At 38.3% G+C, this 22,096-nt stretch overlaps 1 long non-coding RNA gene across 1 annotated transcript; it reads right to left on the reverse strand.

Annotated features, from left to right (window-relative positions):
- Positions 1-19,708: 19,708 nt before the first annotated feature.
- LOC146684699 (uncharacterized) lies at positions 19,709-20,414 on the reverse strand. Its single transcript, XR_014917302.1, has 3 exons — positions 20,242-20,414; positions 19,963-20,168; positions 19,709-19,883 (listed from the first exon to the last, which is right to left on the reverse strand). It is a non-coding gene; the product is annotated as an uncharacterized LOC146684699 (long non-coding RNA).
- Between the last annotated feature and the right edge of the window lie 1,682 nt (positions 20,415-22,096).

The raw sequence follows: 22,096 nt of genomic DNA on the forward strand, positions 1-22,096 counted from the left end.
ATACAAAGAAAATGTCACCATGATAAATTTTACCTTTCCACGGAGCCCTTAGTGGCTGCATACCTGTGTACTTGCATTAATAACCAGATCTATCACAGGAGAGTTTTCAGTTGCATTAGTGTTTGGGGAGTAATTGCTGTCAGCAGGTCTGGCCATAAATCCTGACACTTCAATCATAGCAGCTCCATAAATCACACTTAAAAAGTTCACATCTACTATACACTTTTATCCTGGCCTACCTTCTAACTTAAAATGGTTGCAGGAGAGAACTTAATAAACACACCGACCGGCTCTCTCATTTTTCATATACCTATGGGCTCACTTCTCTTATGGGTGAGTATGAACTTTATGGTGTTAACATTACAGTGGGTTGTTATTTTTCCTACATCCAAATTGACCCTGCTAGATAATCCCATACAAAATTCAACCTTTGTCATACACTTTTATACCTGTCATCAAACTCCTTGCTTTGCCAGTTTAGACTAAATGCTGTAAATTAACAGTGTGTGTCATGAACTTTGAGTGTGGGCAGGAATAAATCTGAATATTTGAGTGGTTTGATGAGGCACGACCAGAAGATTTTGGTGTTTCTCTAAATGTACACTACTAAATAATAGTGGCGTGTTAAAAATAGTTGAATAAAAACTCTTATGCAAAGTAATGCCTGCTCCTGACAGCTATAGTGAGCCTGCTGTTTGTAAAAGGTTGACAGATTTATAAAAGTTAGAATGCTTAGTGAGTGTTGTGATGCGATTCTGGCTTGGTTTTCATTACTATACACACATTTTTGACATAGCTGCGAAGCGGGACGAAAGAATAAATTCAGTTAGGAAAAAGTTAGCACCACAGATATCAACTTTTCTTCTCGGCTGCAGCTGAACTCAGAGCCTGTGCTGAGGTAGGGGCAGTGCTTTTGAAATCTCTCTAACAATGGCAAACACACTGTTGCATCTTTCAGGCAAGCAGTTGGTAAGGTGATGCTTAAAGCAGGGATACGTGTCATTTCCTGAGCAGTGACAACAGCAGCCGGTTAACAGAATTTCGGCACTGGTTAATTTACTTAATGTGCTCATCTGTTCTTCAGTTGTTGGCTGTTAGCGATGAAGTTGTTCTTATGACCTCACTGGGTTTGGGTGACTTTAAGTACTATTTGAAAACAACACAATAACACGTGTTGAATGTGGTTTCCATTCATTTGATTTAACTCGGGTTTACTTACATAGTGCCAGTTAACAATAAGAGTCACCTTAAAGCTCTTTATATTATAAGGTAAAGATGCTACAGTATTAGAAAAAAAAACAATAACAATCACATGACCCCATATTAGCCAGCAGTTGGTGACAGTGGGAAGGAAAAACTCCCCTTTAACAGGAAAAAAACATCAGGTAGAACCAGGCTCAGGGAAGGGCAGCCATCTGACATGACTGGATGGGGTTGAAGGGAAAGAGAAGAGAGCAGAGAGAGACAGGACAAATACAGTAGTGGTGTATAAACACATGGAGAGTGGGGAAAAAAATGCCCAGTGCACCATGGGAAGCCCTCCAGAAGAACTAAGCCTATTGCACCATAACTAAGGAATGGTTCAAGATCATCTAATCCAGCCTGAATTACACGTTTAATCAAAAGATTTGAATAAGGTACTATTAAGTCTTTAAAAGATGATGAGGCCTGAGTATTTAAGATTTTGTATTTGAGGAGAAGGATTTAAAATTTAGTTCTGATTTTAACAGTGAGCCAAAGAAGAGAAGCTAATATGGCAGAAACATGGTCTCTCTTACCAGTCCCAAGTACTAGTCTTGCTGCAATGTTCTGGATCAACTTAAGAGTAAATAAATTAAGAATAAGCAATAAGAATAAATTATTGCTTTACCTGTGTTGTCCTCAGGATTTCTTCAAATACGTAACTTTTAGGTCATTCTGCATGGAGCTCAAGTGGTGGTTGCAACATAATACCAAACTGCATATTTAACATTAGCACAAAAAAGGCACTGGTTATCTCAAACTTTAATCAAAAGTTTCTTGCAATCTACCAAGCAATTACGTTTGACAGCCAAGTCTTATCTATATATGATGTCAACAACTTGCCATGTGCAAGAATTCTTGCAGTCACTTTGAGTTGTTGTTCAAGCTCAGGGGGAGGGTTAATGTGATTTTTCCCATTTGGGAACTCACTATTTCAATCATTCTGTCACCACATGTGCATATATTACAAGTTCATGTGGTGAATGGTTCTGAAGCACAGCCTTTCAACTGCTCATGCAAAAAACAATGTCTCGGTGCAAACCTGCAATTTTGTTGTCCACAGCAACAGACAACTTGGTATTACATTAGCTTCAGCTGAAAAAAATTCATTAGTTCAGCATTTAATTTATACAGGTTATTCTTCTACCTTTAGAATAAATAATCACAGCTATTGACAGCTATGAGAAAATGTACCTCCAACACAGTTTTGAATATATAAAGCAGATCTCCACCAAGATGCTAGTGGCTAAATCTCTGTTGAGCAGGGTTGCCTTGGCTTGGTGAACTGACAACCTTGTTTGCTCAGAAAAGAAGCATTAAATCAGAATGCCAGTCAGTCCAGAAAGTTGTTAGTGAAAAATATAGCCAGTCACTTTCTTTGGTATCTTTTCGGTGCAGATCTAATGTATTGTTTAGTGAGCAGCATTTATTCAGAAAGTCTAGACTATATCTGACCTGGTTGTGCTAGCTTTTAGTTTAATTAGCAGGCTGTCCCTTGTATTCCTCTTCCGCATCCATGCGCACTTCTTCTTGACTTCATGCAGCTAGTGCTTGTTACACAGTCCCTTGCCACGGGGCCTTGTGTCCTCAGTACACATAATCTGCTCTCAGCATCCTTGTCAGCGCGTCCTTGGCAACATTATTCCCAGAACATCTTACCTGCTACAACACGTCTGAGAGGGAGAATGAGATTAAAAAGACTGTGTCGGTGCTATTACAAGCCAGCGTACCATAAAATTATTTTAAAGCCGTCGTTTTAATGTTAAGTAGTTACCACCTTGATTGAATGGGTGCGTTAGTGTCGCAGTGAGAGCAGTACATAATGCGAGTGTAACAGCAGACTCTGCTCGGGCTACCCAAAATGAGCTTGCAGGCTTCTCTTCATTTCTTTGATATGTTTGTGCAGTGTTTCTAACAGGTTAGCATTCAACATATGTTTTCTGCAGAATTACAAACCTGCAGACGTGTCCAGATTTTTACAAAGACATCACAAAAAATATTTTCTGACAAAATGGTTAAGTAAAACATGATTCTTTCACAAAGTGTAGTTTTCATGGTCAGACAGCATTAAAAAGCTTGGAAATACATTTTATCATGTAACAGTAAAGTATTTTCTTTTCCTTTGCTTTTTTGTGAACTATTTTAATCTGTGAATGGACTGATTGTTTAAAGGTTCTTCTCCTTGAACCATGTTTTGCTATCACTGTAAGTAGAAATGCATATCAGTTCATTCTGACTGTTAAAAAACTATCAAAGCCCTAGCCAGGGTTGCTTGTAAAGGAATCCAGTTGTAAATCGCTTTTAAAAAAATATAGACTTGTATTACCTGCTTGCCTCCTACATACTGTCAATATATAAGCAAAGCTTGTGTCCATGTGTGTGTGTTCATGCAATTAAAGCTAAATGTGGAACAGATGTAAGTCTCTGCTTCTCTAAATGTGGTTTTCTTCTTTCAGTGTTCAACTTCCAAAGAGAGAGATAGATGAAGCCTGTCTGCCTGCAGGTAATCCGATTAAGGGACGATTAATGAAACATCATTCATTAAGAGCTTGTATCAATCCACTGTCAACATCAAGTGGTTCACTCATCAAAGAATGACAGAAAGAGGTGGGAGAAGGAGAGATGGGGAGACAAAGGGAGGAATACTGTTATAGCAAAGTATTGCGGCAACCTTGTTATGTACTTTGCAAAATCACATTTTAAATTAATTATGTTTGTCTGGATGTGTCTCATGTGCACTCTGGGAGTGGGATTTAAAAATGTAAATCACTGATTTTGGCTCATTTCTTGACTGTGTAATGGAACTGTATGTTAATTAAGTTAACTCCATTTCACAATTTTATATTTATGTTTTGTAGCTGCCGTTTTTTATGAATTATTACTTTCCACCTCTCTGTTTCCCCCATATCCTTCCATCTCTTTCTCCAGCCTTCTTATGAATGCTCCTGCTGCAGCAGAGTGACAATAGCCGCCCAGCCTCTGGATCCCACAGGGCCTTCATTATGACTGACTGTATTATGTAAAGCACTTAAAATGCCTAATTATGCTCTCTGCCTGGCACTATTTTAGTTTCTAAGTGCTGCAGTCTTCTGACTGATGGTCCCCGGGGAGTTTTCACTCTGTGTTTGAAATATATTTTTTCTCATATCCTCTCTTCACTTAACAGTGTATCTTCAGACACAAACACCTTCCATTTGAATTGGCGACAGTATTGTGTCAGTGAAAGAACAACGCGTTAACTGCCTTTGGAAATTAAGTTAGAAAAAAATAATTTTGTAGGGAATTATCATATGTAAAATGCAAAAAGAAAATATTTAGGTTTAGGAACACATCACCGCAAAAACTCATTCCTGAAAATTCCTATTTCAAAATGTATTTCTCTTTTGTCATCTTAAAATGACATGATTACTCAGTGGGCAGCAAGAACTTTAAGCAAGCGCTTACATAATTAAAATTGAGCCAGGGGTTAGAGAAATAATTTATAGTCAACATCTCCTGAAAATCGAAGTTGTTCTGAGGCTTTTTTCATTGTGATTCATGGTTTGTGACAACATAATGGAATCTGAACACAGAAGGTTATATTGTGTGTACGGCATTTCCTCTGCAGAAAGAAATTTAATTGAATTTCCCCCTGTGTTTCCACTGATTGCACTGTAGCCCCTTTTGTAACCTGGACTGTTTCTGTTCTGCTCAACTTGCACACTGCGCTGGGCTTCGAGTTTGTGCGTGTTCTCATCTGCATGTGTGTGTGTGGGTGGATCTATGTGGGTGTGTACGACCGGTGGCGAGAAAGTAGAAAAGAGTTTGTGTGGCTTTGTGTGTTTCCATTGTAGGTGGAATTTGCAGTGTGTGATGGATTCGTGTCTGATTGTCTCCAAAAATTACCATAAACAGAACAAAACAAATCCCTAATTGTTTTGGCTTTATATTCACAATAGACATGCCTGCAGCATATTGCAGTCTCCCCTGAAACAGATTACTTATGATGGTTCCCCCTCCAGAGAACTGAGCCATAACCAGGTCAAACACAGGTTACACTCAGGTCAGTGATAAAAAGACAGCCATACATCATACCCTATATAAAAAGCTGGGGGATTGCCTCACAGGTGAGTGGGCGCAAAGGTTTTTTTGACCATTGCTGAGCTTCTAACCATCTTGTCTATACCTCATTTATCCAAATATGGCCTCCTATGGGTGAAATTCTCTGCTGGGCTCTTGTCCGTTACAGGAGCCAGAGCAGATGGCTGACTATTGACATGCAAGGAAGCCTGCCTAATGCAGGCGCTGTACTGCAGTGTTACTGGCGACAAGGGAAAAGGGTTGATGGAGTTTAAAGTGAATTAGCTGTATGTTTCGGTAGAGTTTATTGCTTCTCCGTGAGTCAACACTCTGGGTGTTCTGGTGACAGCTAGGATAGTGCAGACAAGTCAGGGGATATCAGAAAATAAATATTTCATTTTTGTCATTTATAATATTGAAAATTTACATTTTAGCATAATACATTTATTACTATTTAACATGAAATCCAGTTAACATTTTTTACGTGATAACCTTTTCAAAAATCCTCAACACGTTATGTTTCCATTGTTAATCATTTTAAAATTTATCAGCAGTAGTTAGAAAAATACTATGAACATCATATAAAAAATACAATATCTGTGTCTTAAAGAAAGTAATTATTCTGTTAATTGTCAATAAAGTTAATTGGAAAATTGCACATTAAATGTTAAACGCTGATATATATCGATAACACCTACTCAGGAGACACAATAAGTTAACCTCTGATATAAACTGATGGAAACATAATGTGCATGGCTGCTCAATCTTGGGGGAAAAAAAATTAGCTGGTTATTCACTCTTTCTCCGCTTAAAGCTTCCCTGTCCATCTTACCTCAGCAAGTCTTATCACATAATTACTGTTATGAATGGAGGTTTAATGACCCTCACATCCACCTTGTTTAAAGGAAGTAGAATTAAAGATGGTATCTGGACATGTAATAATGCTGGAGGAGTCATGGTAGCAGAGATGGCTAGCCCGAGCATCAGTGTCATCGTTCTGCTGATCAGGCACTGAGAATCCTGCTTGAGCATTATAAGCACCCCTAAAGGCATGGAAAGCTTCCTGACACCTACTGACTTTTTCTACCTGGCCTGTGGAGCAGACAAAGGAGAGGTTTACACTCTATGACCTGGCAACAACATGCTTCAGTTGAAATAAGTATAGGGTTGTGGAGGTGCAAAATAACACCCGCGGTAAGGAAAATAGAGAAAAAAAGTAAACATTGTTACAAATAATTCATTTTAGACTTACCATACAGCTTAATTTCCTTAAAAAGGTTAAGAAGCTTTAAAATATCTACATAAATGTATAGTTATTTTTCATTATTTTGATTATATACTTTTAAAATGTTTTGAATTCTGTTTGAGCAGCAACACATATTGAACATGTTTGGACAAGGGCAATCCAAACCGCTCTAAAATACCTGATTACAACAACCTCATACAACAAATGAGTTTAAATGGCAGTAGGTTAGGAACATGACAGGGCTGGCAGAGGGGATTATTAACCTCTCAGTGCAATAGTTCAAAGAATTTAAGGATTTGATCAACTATGGTGCATAATATGATTAAAGGAATGTCAGTACACAAGGAATGAGGCTGGAAACCAGTATTGAATGGTTGTGATCTTTAGGCAGCACTGCATTAAACACACACACAGTTCCGTAGTGGAAATCAATGTATGGCCTTTGAAACCCTTCTGGAAACCAGAGAACATTAAATTCTTCACAACATTTAGAAATGCAAAAAAAAAAAAAAAAAAAAAGAGAGCGCTCAAGCTATATAAGATAAAATGAAACTGAAAATCATTGATGCTGTGTCCACGATTTTAAACATATGAAGAAGAATTACAATAGGTTTATGCAGTTTTGCTGCTAGGACCTCTAAATAGCTTGTAGTAGTAGTCAAAAGCTCACCTCCTTTCAAAAGCTCACCTCCTTTCTGTTGGGTTGAAGTCATGCGGATTGGTTGACAGCTTGCAGTGACAAACAGATTACTGAGAATGCCACTGATTCATGGCATAGAAATTGCACTTTGTTGGCTACAGATTTCTTACTGTTCCTGACACATCCCATAGAGTGTCTGTTTATCCAGTTGATGATAGGTCACTTTAAAAAGTGAAAAAACACCTGTGTGCAACTAACAATGCCACTTCGGGGATCCATTCACCACTGGAGAACTAAAAGGAGCCCTCAGTGTCATGTCTGTTGTGAGGGGGATCAGCTCAAAGGATGTCGGTTCAATGCTGTGATTGTTTGTGGTTATCAGGCTTTATGGGGATTGACATGTCCTCTCTTATATAAGATGTTAAATTAATTTAAAATCTAAACCAGCACATCTCTAAATGACCAAATTAAAACCTTAAAAGCCACTGAGTCATTCCTGAGACTGAGCTTGGGAACGTCGTTACCTTCGCATAATAATAATGAACAATAATTTTAAGAAATGACACTAGTGCATTCAGTAGAGTATAGATGTTACAGTTTCATTGAGTATTCAGTTTATCCTATTACCCTCCACCTTAATTAATTGTAATACAAAAAGCACAGAGAAAACAAGGGAAAACAAGGAAATGAGTGACTCAGACTTGAGCAGCAAGTTGTTTAACCTCTTCATTTTAGATATAACTGGCAAAACAGGTTTGCACTGGGCCGACTGATAACACATATCTTTCGCAGCTGGATATTGGAGCTGCCCAACTTGCCCACGAAATGAAAGCAGTTTTTATGAGCTGATGTTTTGCTTCTAAATTCCAGTGGGAATTTAGGGTGTTGACTTTGAATCTCTGAAAATACATCTGCTGACATTTGCACACCTCACACCTACAAATTTTTATCACCAACCTATTCATTATTGTCAGCTGAACACACACGCACTTGCACGTCCAGATACAGTTGCAGTCGTGTCTGTATGCGAGGTTGGGTCAAATGAAGTCCTGTGATATTGATTGCATCCTGTTTTATTTGACAGCTATTCTCTCTTTCAGCGATTTTTCTATATTGACCACAAGACTGAATGTGCCTACCTGTTCTCAACCCTCACGCTTCGTGCAATGTCTGCTTTGCATTACTCAGAGGTAATTTACAATGCCTGTGGTGTGATGGTTCCTCAGTATCTCTCCCAACTGATCATCAAACAAGCCTCTAGCCGTGGCCTCTGACTGCTGCCCCATACCGCCTCCCTATCATCCTCCTCGCACCGTGCACAAAACAGAGGCAAAAGGAGATTGTATTTATAGAAAGGGAGAGAGGGAGCGATCAAAAAGAACAGAAGGAGAGAGTTATCGGTTCGATTGAACGACATTTCTTTTCTCCAGTAGCACAGAGGAGATTTCATTGAAAGGCTGTTGCAGTCTATCGATCGGCCCTCAGGGATAGATACTGTGAAGCCAAGGATGGAGAGAGAGAGGGAGAGAGAGGTGGAGGGATCCATGCAGTGAGAGAAACACAGAGGCAGAATAGCATTCAGTTGTGTTACAAGAGAATAAAAGTGAGAAAAGGAACAAAGGGATAGAGACCTAGCGCTCACAAAATGTAGTCTGTTAATGTCCTTTGTGGCACAAAGTTTTTCCTCTGCTGGTCAAGCTTTTCAGTATCCACGAACTGCACTTGTAGATCAGTAAGTCCGTAAGCCAGGACAGGAGAAAAGAAAGAAAGAAAAAGGATGTATACAAGTGGTCAGCCAGTGTTGTCTATAAGCTGAAGAGTCTCTCTCAAGCAAAAAGATCACACAAGTAAGGCATTGTGATTTATCCACAATAATCTGTGGGTGGTTCGTGTCCTCCACCAAGCTGGGTATATTGATTAGTAACATATGCTGTAAAAATTACTTTCTTGTGCAACTTAAAACAGCTTCTTAAAATACAACTTGAAAGGGAAAAATAAGCTTCATAAAAGTTTTTCTGCCAAGAATCTATAAACCGACATTTAAATAGCAAGAATTTTGAAGAACTTCTTGCTATTGGGAAAAGTTTGGTTTGTTTGGTTGGGGTTTTTTTATGGTTTAACTGTGATGAACTTTGACCAAAAGTTCCATTGCTGTCTTTCCTTGAGATTACAAAAAAGTTTAGTATTATTTAAATTCATAAAATTTCACCAAAGGTGGCTAAAGTGTGCTTTTTTTTAATTTATTTTTTTAGGTAAATATCACTAAGAAACTAATTTGAACAATCCGGGTATGATTTCTCTTGCATCCACAATTACGCTAATCCTCATTTTTAATAGGCTACTTAGCTGATAGTGTGCGCAAAGCCTGGTAGTATGTAAGCTAATCAACAACTGAGCAACCTGTACAAGACTAGAATTTTCTCAGAAGTCAACACTAAAGTCTGTTGTGAAAGTTGTAACAAAAATAACACCCCCCACAACAACCACAAGCTAACTAGCTTGTTGATAGACAGGACACCAATGGTTAATTTATTTGCTCTACTATTTTAGGGGTTGAACGTGCCTTTGTTTGTCTTTCATTTCATGAAAATCCCCTTACCAGACCACTGCTTTGTGATAGCGCATCACATGTACCTCGTCTGGGGACACCGATAAAAGTGATTCATTGGCGAAATCTGCAATTTCAAATGTTTTCGGATACGTTCCGGAACAAAGGTAATTACTCGACATTCAGTTTGGTTTAATAAAGCACAGTCGCATTTTAATCATTGTTATATGCTGTTGTTATCGAGTGAGAAAAATTGTTTTATATTGACATTTATAAAACATGCTGGCACTGTTAGCTCCCAATTATTTCATGTCAGCTCCACTGACGTATTTGGGTAAAATTAATTTGTGATAATGCCCGTTATCAATATTTGATGAATTAAATAAGACTAAAACAGAACTCTAAGTTCCACTTTTTTCTCTGTCTTTGCTGGTTGTTTCTTTTCCTGTTCTTTTAGCTGGCAAAATGTAGTTCATTGATCTGTCAGTATGGAGCTCCTGCACCGCTTAAATGCTAACGTGCATTTTGGCAACTGAGAAAAGAGAAGCCATGACATGTAATTAGCTTGCTGCTTTTGCCTTTAACTTGCAGTATCTGAACACAATTGAAAACTAGGTTCATGTGGCATTATGCTTAGACTTTTCTCCTCAGTGTCTTGCCATACATGCATGCATTAGTCCATGCACATCAAGAAATGTAATTTTGTTCCTCAGAAAATCACTCTGGAAAAATGTTACTTGTTATCTGTTATTTTTAGTTTACTGTTATGATTACAACACCAGAAGTTTCAATCCAGTTCCTTCCAAAAATGCAGCTAAGGTCTGTTGATCTGCTGAATAAATCTCAGAAAAGCACAAGCAAAGTTACAGAAACAGTCCACAAGACAGTCATAAAGACTGATGCCAATTCAAGACTAAAGGACAGAACCAGCAGGTCTCCTGAGTCCAACACCTGTCAGCCTTACAGTATACCTAATGAGTTCAACCACTCCTCCAGCTCTCCAAGCAAAGCAGCAGAGCCTTGGCTCCATCCAGGGTGAGTGCATGCACCATGGGAGCCCCACACCAGGGTCAGCTCCACCTCTGATGGATGACTCCTCGGGGACAAGAAGAGATGGCAGAACTGGTCCTTGTCTCCCTTTGTCTTTGGGGTGTATACATTGTCAGGTAACAACAGACACATACACACTGAAAGTGTACATGTGTACATATGGCTGTGACCTTGTTTAAGACCACAGACTAGAATAGCTGTTTCTGTTGAGCAGTTTCCCATGGGGAAGGAGGTATGAAAAAGGGGGTAGAAGAGATGATGAAATACACTGATTGTCCCCTGATAGATTGGGGACAAGGCCCCTAATCGCTCTTGAAGTCATGTGAGTGACCTCCCAGGATACAGAGCACAGATTTATCACCGGTGGCTCCCCTCTCATCTACCACAACGTGAATCGCTGGTCATGATGTACTGTATAGGTATGCCATAAATAGCACCTTTCACCTGATACAATCCTCTATCAAGCACTATTCTTAGGGCTGTGTAACACTGTGCTCTGCTGATATGGTGACCCCATTACTATATGAATCTAAAGCAGCTTTAGCTTACATTGCATCAAATATTTTTGCTTAAACGTGATGATATTGTGGTTCATTTAAAAAATGTCCAACTACTTGTGCATCCCTACCATCAAAGCTACCTGTTCTTTAGTAACACCTCAGCAGTGGCACAAGGTGATCACCTCCATACCACGCCTCACTGATGTGGCATTAGTGGCAAAGGACCGAGTACTGAGCTTATAAATGAATATACCTTTCAGAAGGTGGACATATTGTTTCTGTGAATCCTTTTTTGCTTGAGCTTACATTTTTTGATATAGTGGAATTCAGAGCTATAAGCCATAATCATCAAAATTTTAAAAAGGCTTAAGGTGTAATGAATAACAAATGTGCAAAAGTTTAACTTTTTCAATTATGTTCAAATTAAAAATGAACATTTTCAATATATTAAATTTTTTTTAGCAGTCTAGACAAGTAGTCTGGTTTTGTAAAGGATAAGGAAGGTGTGTGTGTTTTTATAGAAGGAAAGCAAATGAAAGTGTCCACCTATCAGTGCTGTCTCAAATTGGTGGATTTCTTCAAAGCAGAATCTGCCCCTCAAAGGGTCAGCATGATCCAACTAGTAACAGAACATATCTAACGTTGTAAAAAGACCTCTTTCTACCTAATATTCACTACCTAGACTGCTGTCCACTACAGTACAAAGTGATTTTTGCAATGGTGTACCACTCCAGTTTTAAATGAGAACTTCCCAAAGTATTAAATTAAACTTTTCTCATCTGTTAAAGTGACATTTTTTCTACTTACTTAAAGAGAAAAAAAATATTTTACTGATCCAGCTCTGCTTTGATAAAATAGCTACTGAGATCACACCTATGTCATGTGCTTTACACAGTGTCCTCTGAAAAGTAAATGGAGACTCTTATGCATTAAGAACACATGAGTGAGAATGATGTATATGTAGTTCATGTGTGCAAATTATAAAGTTCAGTTTCATACGACATAGCTTAAGTTGTTCGGCTTTTACAGAAATGTGAGTGAGCTAGATTCTATGAGGTATGCAATAAACTCCTAGTGTAGGAATTCCTACGGCTTTGAAATGCTCAGAAACTTGTATTTCACTAGATTAACTGAGTGTGGTAAACTCTCCATTACCTCCTTTGTTGTTCTTTTTATGCCACGGTGAGCCCATTTCTACAAACCTCATCTGTATGCAGCCTGCTGGTGTTGTGCTTGGCCAGCTCTGTACTCAGTGTATCTATTGCGATGCTCTGTGTAGCGTGACTGTTGCCTGTGTATCATCTTTCAGGGGACAGAATAACCTCACTTTAAAATCATATTCCACTGAATCAGGATTCAATTCCAGATTCCTCCAAGAAAATATCATAATAATACATCTCTCCTGGATTCCACTTGGGCCACTGTCACTGTGCTTCCTGACTCATTACCTCTACTGTAATTTCTCAATAACATCTTTGGCAGAAACATGATGAAACATTCAGCGAATGAATTTCATTGGCTACTGAGGTGAAAAAAAAAAAACTTGGAAAGGTGTAATTTTAGATGCATGAAATCCAAAGGTGCTTACATACATTGTTCAAGTAGTTATGAATATGAAACGTCTCGACTATGTTTCTTATTACTGTATTATTCATAAATCAGGGACATTCCACTGTGCAATGAAAGGAGCAAGCTTTAAAATGAAAGCAATCTGGGGCTGTTTTTTCATCCAGTGTGTTCTGTGTTTGAAATGCTTCTTGATTGTATGGCAATGACAGTCTTCATCTTCAGTATGCTTAAATGCTGAATAGAGGTAATGAGATTGGAGCTGAATAACAATGATGGAATGGATTACTGCACCGTCCACAATGCCGAGGTTTGACAGTTTCCCCGATTAGTGGTACAAATTTAACACTTGTTAGGCATTATGTAAACAGCACTGAGGGAAATTATTTGTCAGGCGTGGTAGGATTCTATCAAGAGAGTCAGCCAGTGTGATGCATACAACTTTCACAATGCTCTTCTCAGATACAACTGCCGTTTATCTGTGGATTACAGTCTTTGTTCAGCAACGGCACACTGAAATACAGAACATACAAATTTTGATTACACGACAAATACAAATATAATCAAAAGTAAGTCAAGACCAAAAAAAAAAATTACTGCATATTTTCGCTGGAGTTTTATTTGAAGATTGCATGAGCACCAAACATTATGCGCCGGTAAAGTGACATTCACTTGGCCATGCAGAATAGGTGGAAAAATATGCATAAAAGAGCTGAATTGTCACAGAACAATTGTAGGGAGCATTTGCATTTTGCCTCCTTGAGCAGATCCGTTAGTCATAACAGTTCGTTGGACTGAAAAGATTTTCTGTGAAATGTTTAAAAACAGAAACAACTCTGTAGTGAAAATCATACGGGTTCAGAAACACTTCTGAAAACCGCTGTCAGTGAACACAGTTTGCCGATGAATTCACAAATGCAAGTTAAAGTCCAACATTCAAGTCCCCTTTTGCTATCATAATAGCTCTAACCCATTGGGACATGGATACATGACCTGTAGTGATGTCCTGTGGTTTCTGGCATGAGGACAAGGAGCCCACTTACTTATGGTCTGTGGGGTGGCACCTAAGTGGACTGGGATCTGGGTAGTTTGAAGGCAGAGTCAAATCCTTTAGCTTTTTGTACCTGATTATAGCCTATGGGTACAGACATTTGACATTTTCTGTTTTAAAAAAGCGTTTTTGTGTTTAATCAGGCTATTTCGCTCAGGTTAAGTGATTCAATTTTAATTGCAATACAAAGGTTATTAGTCGCTGAATAACTGAATGACTTATTTTCATAAATGTAACTTAATTTAATTCACTGACTTTTCAAAAAAAAAAAAAGTTTATTTTTTGCAGCTAAACTCACTATGTCCTTGTACGCTGTTTCTTGCAGGACCTAAGTTCAACTTTTGCAACATGACAGACATAAATAAAAAGAAGATAAAAATATGTAAAACATGTTTTCCTTAATGATTAATTATTTGAATAAATATACCTTTTATTTTATAGTTTAGAATTTATATTTCTTCATATTTATGGCAGCAAACAATCATTGTGGGCTGCAGCAACCGTGCACTTTATATTTGAGTTAAAATAAAAATAAAACAAACAAAAAACTTTTATCATTTCTATTCAAGGATTTTTTAGGTAGAGTTTCTCTTATTGCGCAGCCCCACTTTTTTAAAACCACTAATGTTGCAGTCTATAAATCTCTCAATAATACACGTAGACCTAAAGTCACTGCCTTGATTAGCTGAACAATATATGAATTCCTTTGGAAAGCTGGAAGAATTAATCTAAGTTCATCTTTCCTGCAGCATAACTGGACCCAAGGCCAAGAGATATTAAATGAATGCTACGTGCCATCAATCAAAACTATATGTTTTTTGACTAGAAATAACAGAGTGTCTTGCCTATGATGCCCCAACATCTATACAGCTGCAGAGCCACTTCAATTACACTGACTTATTAATGTGTGAGCAGGAGCATGGCGTCTCATCTCCTGGATCCATGTTCCATTGGCCACGCTTAAAAGTTAGCGGTGCAAATGTCTGAAGGTCTGTTTGTCTTAATCGACAGCTGCACATGTCTCACTGCTTATTTACTAAATGTGTGCTTTGACCATGGTTTCTAAATCAATATAGTCACATGGACTGACTTGAAAAGAATGGTTGCATGTTGCATATTTAAAGAGGTCTACTGCTCTGTGTATCGATCCACTGGGTGATCTACTAGTCTACAGTGCAATTGCTATTCAATTAAAAAAAAACTGTATTTAAACTAAAACAGTTGTTGGCTTTAAGTAATATAAAAAACAACATCAGAATTATCCCTTTAAATTTGCATTAGGTCTATGACATTAAAATCTATATTGTCTTTTTCTTGCTTGAGAAACTTCTTGCTTTAGAAATAACATTAATTTTCCTAATTTAAAAAAAGTAGTATGCATCTGGTTTTCTTTTCTCTCCATCCGTAACCATCAGGATTTTTTCCTCATAAGCTATTATCTTAATCTTTTGTTGATAACATCACCAAATAAAAAAATGACAGTCTCTATGTGGATTCCCCCCCCTTTTTCTTTACTGTTCAATCACAAGCTTACTAGAGGTCCATCTATTGTAGGTGTATGTTGTCTTTAGTGATCCAGAGCCAACTTACTCTTGAACCTCTGTAGTGGTTGAAATAGCTCTCATTTTGTAGTGTTTTGAGCTTTTCAAGTGGTCATATTTTGACCTTTTTCATTCTGACTTCCTCTGTGTAATTTTCCCACAGAACACTTGGTCTACCTGGCTCAATATTTTTTTCACAACACACCACTGCATTGCCATTTTCCAGCTGATTCCCCACAGATGTCACAAATCAAGGTCTGGCCTTGTGAGATTAATTAAGGGTTGAAATTTGCCTGGCTCCAGCTTTCTGGCATTTGCCTTTAAAGGCAGATAAGAACTATGGCTTAATGTGATGAAACTAAGGTTTTGTATTTTCACAGGTGAACGATCAGGTCTTTACTTGAGTGAAATTTCATTAGTAAATTAAATTTCAACTCTTTTCCTGCAGTTCCAGTTCTGTACTGGGATGTACAATGACATTAAAATCTGACCTATAATGTATATAGAGACTATTGCATAAAAAGAAAAGCGAATGCATTATGTGAGCAAATTGAAATGCATTACTTTTCATATCTGCAGAACCTGAAAATCAAGTCCTGAGAAAGTACTTTTTTTCTTTTTTTTTGCTTGCTACTTGGGATACTGCAGTATTCTTTATTCAGGCCTCAGCCATTTGTCAGCCAACATTCTGCCACTGTGCTTTTAATACAGTCTAGAAAATCAGATAACACTATTTCCATTCTTGCTTCTTTGCACTGGGTTTTCAGTGGCTACTTTTTGCTTTGTCAGCACACTGCAGCTTAAGAGCCATTGGCAATAGTCTTGGAGCTGTTCAAACTACTTGATTTCACAGGTTGACTGGGTCCTCAGCTTTGGAACTTTCTGCATGGTTGTCTCAGGGTAGCCGACTCTGAAGTCTTCAAGTCTGGTTTATATCTACGCTTGTGACTGATTTGTTATGTTCTTTGTGTTGTGTTAATGCTGGCAATGGCAGCAATTTGATTGTGCACAGTATTATTCTGTTTTCCTTATTGTTAAATACTTGTTTTACACACTAAAATATGTTGTAAAAACAATACATTATTAGTAAGGATGTTAATCAAATTTTACTGTTTTACCTTTTAGCTTTCTTTGGAAAGTATTCTATCACAAGAAAGTTATCTTTTCGAACCTGCCCTCTTCATTAACTGCTGCAATTGCACAGCCCAGAGGGACCGGTCAGGGCTTCTTCACCAAAACTGGTGTCACATGACGTGAGCAAAAACTGACTTTGAGGATCCCCGAGTGAAACCACAGAATGTATGATCTCATCTAATGAATAGCAAGTAGTATCTCTAATTTTGGTCAAATTAAAATAATGTAACAAGCTTGAAAGATAAATTAGCAAAGGCTGATGTAAGTGAATTGATCTTTTGCCTCGGCTAGGATAATAAGAGACTAACTATTGACTGCGTAAATTTGATTTAGTGTATACAAAATCAATACTTGCGTGAACAAATACAAATGCCATTTGATACCTCTAATTGGCTTCTCATTAGTGTGACAATTATTTATGGATGAGCCGTCTGTTCTTAGTTTAAGAAATGTCAAGATCAAATCAATCAGTCCAAATCCAAACATTCATCTAAACGAGTCTTCTCAGCTGCTTTTAAAAAAGCATGTGTCAAATGAAGAAAAAGCCCGTGTCAAAGTTAAACCTGACACAAACGGAGAGAAAAAGTTCTGAGTCTGAGGAAGTATAGCTGGGGCCCTGGTTAAAGGCTCAAAGGATGTGTTCCCTGGGGAATATATATGTACAAAGTGGAGGTAAATAAATAATAAAGAGATGAATGGAAGGCTAAGCAGACAGCTGATGGTGCTTATCGTCATGTTTGGGGGGGTTGGGGGGGGGCTGGTCCTCTCTGACGCTGTCAGCATAGTGTGAGGGTGAGTGGTGATTAAAACTGCTTTCCCTGTTACTTGTCAGCAAAGATGAAAACACACACACACACGCATGCACACATACGCACACATACGCACACACACACACACAGCCATCTCTGCAGACATACTTACAAAATAAACAGCTTAAGCCCCTGTGATGTGCAAAACTGATGATTTTTGACTCAACTCAGACACACCCATATGACTAGCTCTGCATTTCTGTTTGTGTTTTCATGTGAAACCTGTGATGGGACAGCTCCTGCTAAAGATATAATACTGTAACAAAAAATATATACATTCTACACAGTATATTAAGTACTTTGACCTTCAGCTAGTCATTAAAAAGATAGAGAATCGGGCCATCAGTGTCTGCCACTGATGGAAAGACTTTTTTCTCTCTATTAAATAAACCTAATCTTAACCGGTATGAAAGGCGTATGATTCAGAGGAAACATTCAGTCTTCTGCCTGATATATTGACACAACTGTTTTCAATTAACAATTAATTAACATTAATTCACCTAACCGTGTTTAATTGAAGTGACATTTCTATAGACATTGTATGATTTGTAATTTATAGAAATCTGCAGAAATGAAATTCCTGTGTGAAAGTTTGTTTCTAAGTTGTTAAGAAAAGATTCTATGAGACATTTTGACTTATACACACTAATAAAAAAACTTGGATATTCATTGGGGAAAAACAGTGTTTCATTTTTAATCAGTTACATAGTGCATCAATAACACTTATATAATGTATAATTAATTTCATGTGAGCATGGACGTCAAATACACTAATCTCTGTTCCTTATAAAAGGGATATCAAAGCGTGCAGAACTTGTATGTGCATTAAATATGCAGTTATAGGCTTAACCGGCTTACTGTACATTCAGTATCCTTGCTGTTCAGCAGCTGAAATACCCACAAATGTGTCACGACAGGTGTCACAATGTAGATTAATATTCTAACCTACAGTATTTGGTACACAGAAGACCTTTATGTTAAGCCGATAGATCTGAATCTGTTTAAATGTTATTTAAAAACTTTGTACTGAAAAAGACTTAAATCTGAGCAATTTTTAGAGAAATGTAGTAAAACTGTAAAATGTGTGTAAAATGTCTCTCACCAGTCTCTTTATGATTCGCCACATCAAAGCATCTGCATCCATCTCACGCTATCCCTTGTAGCCTCTTTCGTAACACCAACCCTGAACATGTCCTCCTTCACTAAATCCATAAACCTCTCTGGTCTTCCTCTTTTTGCTTTACCTGGCATCTCCATATTCAGTATCATTTTCCCAGTATATCCCCATCTCTTCTCAGCACATGCCTAAAGCAACTCAGCCTTAACTTTCTAACTTTGTCTCTGAGCTTTCCCTCTAATATTCCTAATTCCTAAGTCAATACTACTTATTAATTTGTAAACTGTAAATGATTGCAGGTTATGCACAGTTGAAATCCTATCCAATTACTCAGACTCTAATGTGGATGAATGAAGTGGTACTTTGGGAAGATAAAGTAGAGTGCAGGCACAAAATACTTAAAGGACAACAGTTTATACAGAGTGGGAGATAGAAACAAGATGGGGACAAAGCAAAGACAGGGAGATAATGACGAAAGAAGAAGAGTAAAGATACTGTGTTGCACAGCTGAAAGACAGATACCTAGATTAAGGTTTGGAAAGGGAGACAACCGAGGGCTGATAGGAGAAACGGGGAGAGAGATGAGGAGGGGAAAAACAAAGATAAAGAGCTTTGATTAGGGTTTGTTGCCCTCTTGCTCCTGTTCCCTTACTTTTCCTCTTATTCCATTTGAGTTGTTGTTGTACAAGGTGACAAAGACTGGAGTGTCCTAATTAACAAAAACTGAAATACACTATTCCTGCTGTGACAAAAACTCCACACCTCATTTTGTTCATCCTTCAATATCTTTGCCTGAATACAGTAGAAATTTGTGCCTCTTAAGTAATTTTATTTAACCCTGTTAATAAACGAATGGCTAAATATTTAACCATTAAATGAGGCTCGATAGACCACTTTTGTCCTCTTCTTTAATTTCTCTCATATATGTGGCAGAATGTGTTTTTATACTCCTGCAATGCCAGCTATTTATGACTATACTTTCAAATAATGAAGTAAATGCATGTAAAAGTAACTCCCATGAGATGAAGCTCAGGCTGCTCTGAACACTGAATTTTCAAGGGTTTCCTCTGCTTTTGTACCATGGTCATCAAGTGTATTGTCATCCCAGCGGACCAAGGCTTGGTCCTCTTTGGCCTTTGTGTCACGGCGACGGATGGCCGGTACTGAATAGGACTCAGGTGCAGAAACCCAGAGCGGAGACAGTAGATGATTTAATAGTTTATTACGGTTAAGTGCAAGGGGAACAAAAAAAAGGGAAACGTGGCAAAGACAGAAAATGACGAGACGTGGAGCCTTGGTGTGGCGTGCCCAGGGGAACGTGGCTAGGGCGAGGGAACGAGGCCTGAGAAGTGGAACGGAGCTGAGTGGGGAACAGTCACACTGAGGGGAGAGGATATAGAAGTTAGGCAGGTAGTGAAGGCAGCTCAGAAGTGGCCAGTATAAGAGCAGCAATTCTTACTTGCAGTTAGGGACCTGGAGTGTTTGAGAGGGGGATGATGAAGATCCAGGGGAGGCTGAGTGGCGTGGAAAGGCTGACCTGAGATCCGGGGCTCCAGATGGAGTGTGATGGCAGGAGGGCAGGCAGGTGAGGCACAGAGGGATTTCCAAAATGATCACTAGGTATTCCGAGTCCGGAGGTGGAGTGAGCCAGGGTGGGTACAGCAACTGTAGCACAAAAGAGTCTTTGTTAGTAAGATGAATCACAGCGAGAATTTGAAACACAAGACCTGTTACCAACATGGGTTGATGACGAACTGGCAGTGAGTGAACATCGATGTGTGGTTTAAATCCCTCTGGCTTGATAGCCTGCAATAGGCTCCAGGTGTGCAGGAGCTGGAGTTGGCCCTGCCCAGGGGCGGATCCCAGGTCAGTTCAGGAGCCTAATGGAAACTCCAGCCACCCACCGTAGACCATGACACTTTGTTTTGCATTTTGTCTGCCTTTTTTCTGTTCCTCTTTCTGTTTATTTCTCATGGTTAGATTTAGACATAGAAAATTACTTGGTTACGTTTCGGTAGTAAACACAACTTAAGTATGATCTTTAGGAGTGGGCAAATCTATAATCTGGTATATTCTTAAAGAGAAAAACCTGGAAGTAAACAACAACCTTACTTTACTTGGTTAAGAAAATCACCTTCACAAGGTCAACAAAACTCTTGAGGAGGTAAACGTATCTAGGCCTACATTTAACAGATGTCTTCATGAATGTACATATAGAGAGTATATAGCAAGCAAAACACTTGCTACACTCGAGAACAAGGAGGCAAGATTGAATTTTGCCACAAAACATCTAAATGAGTCTGCACTGTTCTGAACAACGTATTCGAAACCAAGATTAACTTGTAATAGCATGAGGAAAGTATGGAGAAAGAAAAAAAAGAGGTCATGATTCAAAGCATACCGTAATATCCGTCAAATGTGGTGGTGGCAACATTACTAGTGTTTATTGATGATATGAAATCAGTTATGTGTAGGATATCAACACTAGCACCTTCAGTCAAAGACTTATTGTGCTAAAGTGCAAATCTGAGCACCTCAGGAGGTCATTTATACCAACTACTATAAGACTGTCTGTCTGTCTTTTCATCCTTCCTTCCTCCCCTCAGCATCACACAAATGCTGCAAAACTGATCAGGCAGTGCTTCACAGTGTCACAGTGGATAACAAACTAAAACATACTGCAAAAGCAACCTCAGAGTTTGTCAAGGAAAAGGAATGGGATATTCTTCAATGGTTAAGTCAGTCACGCTTTTCAGTTGCTGAAGGGAAAACTGAAGGTAGCGAGAAGCACAAACAAGCAGCAACTGAACGCACAGTAAAAGCCTGGCAGTGCATCTCGAGAGAGGAAACACAGCATCAGATGATGTCCATTGTTTGTAGACTTAGGGAAGCCATTGGCATCCTGGTCTCATATTAGAAACAATCCTTCAAAATTTTAAATCATTCTAGCTAGTCCAATAACTTTTGAGTATCTGAATTTGGGGGTTACTATGTGTAAAAATAACTATAAATAGTAAATGCAACAGTTCTTGAGCAGCATTTAAAAATATACCAGTAACACATCAAAATCAATTAATTTAAGTCTTGTGAAAGTAAATCCACTTTTTTTTTCATCAAGTTTTCAAATTTTGCCAGTTTTGACACTGACCAACTGTGATCTGTCTCATCCTTTGAAGAAACAAAGAGCCAAAGCATCCATAATAGAAGAAGCTACTTTCACACCCTCTTTTACTTATCTCTTATACAATCTTATATAAACTGCTGCACACAGCAATATGTTTTGCAAGTATATATGAAACACATAAGTTAATGTCTTGGACACCTTAATGTAATGTAAAGTTCATAAAGATGCACTTGCCACATTTAACCCACTCAGTAGGTAATTTGATTAGAAAAAAAAAAGAATTACCTAAATCTGTCACCCTAAGTCCAAAGACCAAGACTGCAATATTAATAAACATGCACATATGGTAGAGACCCACCTTCAGAGAGAAAAGTAAGTTTTCATTTGGAAAGAATTTAGCTCAAGCCCTAATGAAATATTCACCATTCGGTCCCCCCGGGGCTGCACCAGACTCGACATATGGTCTTTG

Source organism: Copadichromis virginalis, linkage group LG20 (assembly GCF_057382275.1).
Source record: "Copadichromis virginalis isolate Kocher_CV1m ecotype Utaka linkage group LG20, C_Virginalis_male_GT1.1, whole genome shotgun sequence".
Taxonomy (NCBI): Eukaryota; Metazoa; Chordata; class Actinopteri; order Cichliformes; family Cichlidae; genus Copadichromis; species Copadichromis virginalis.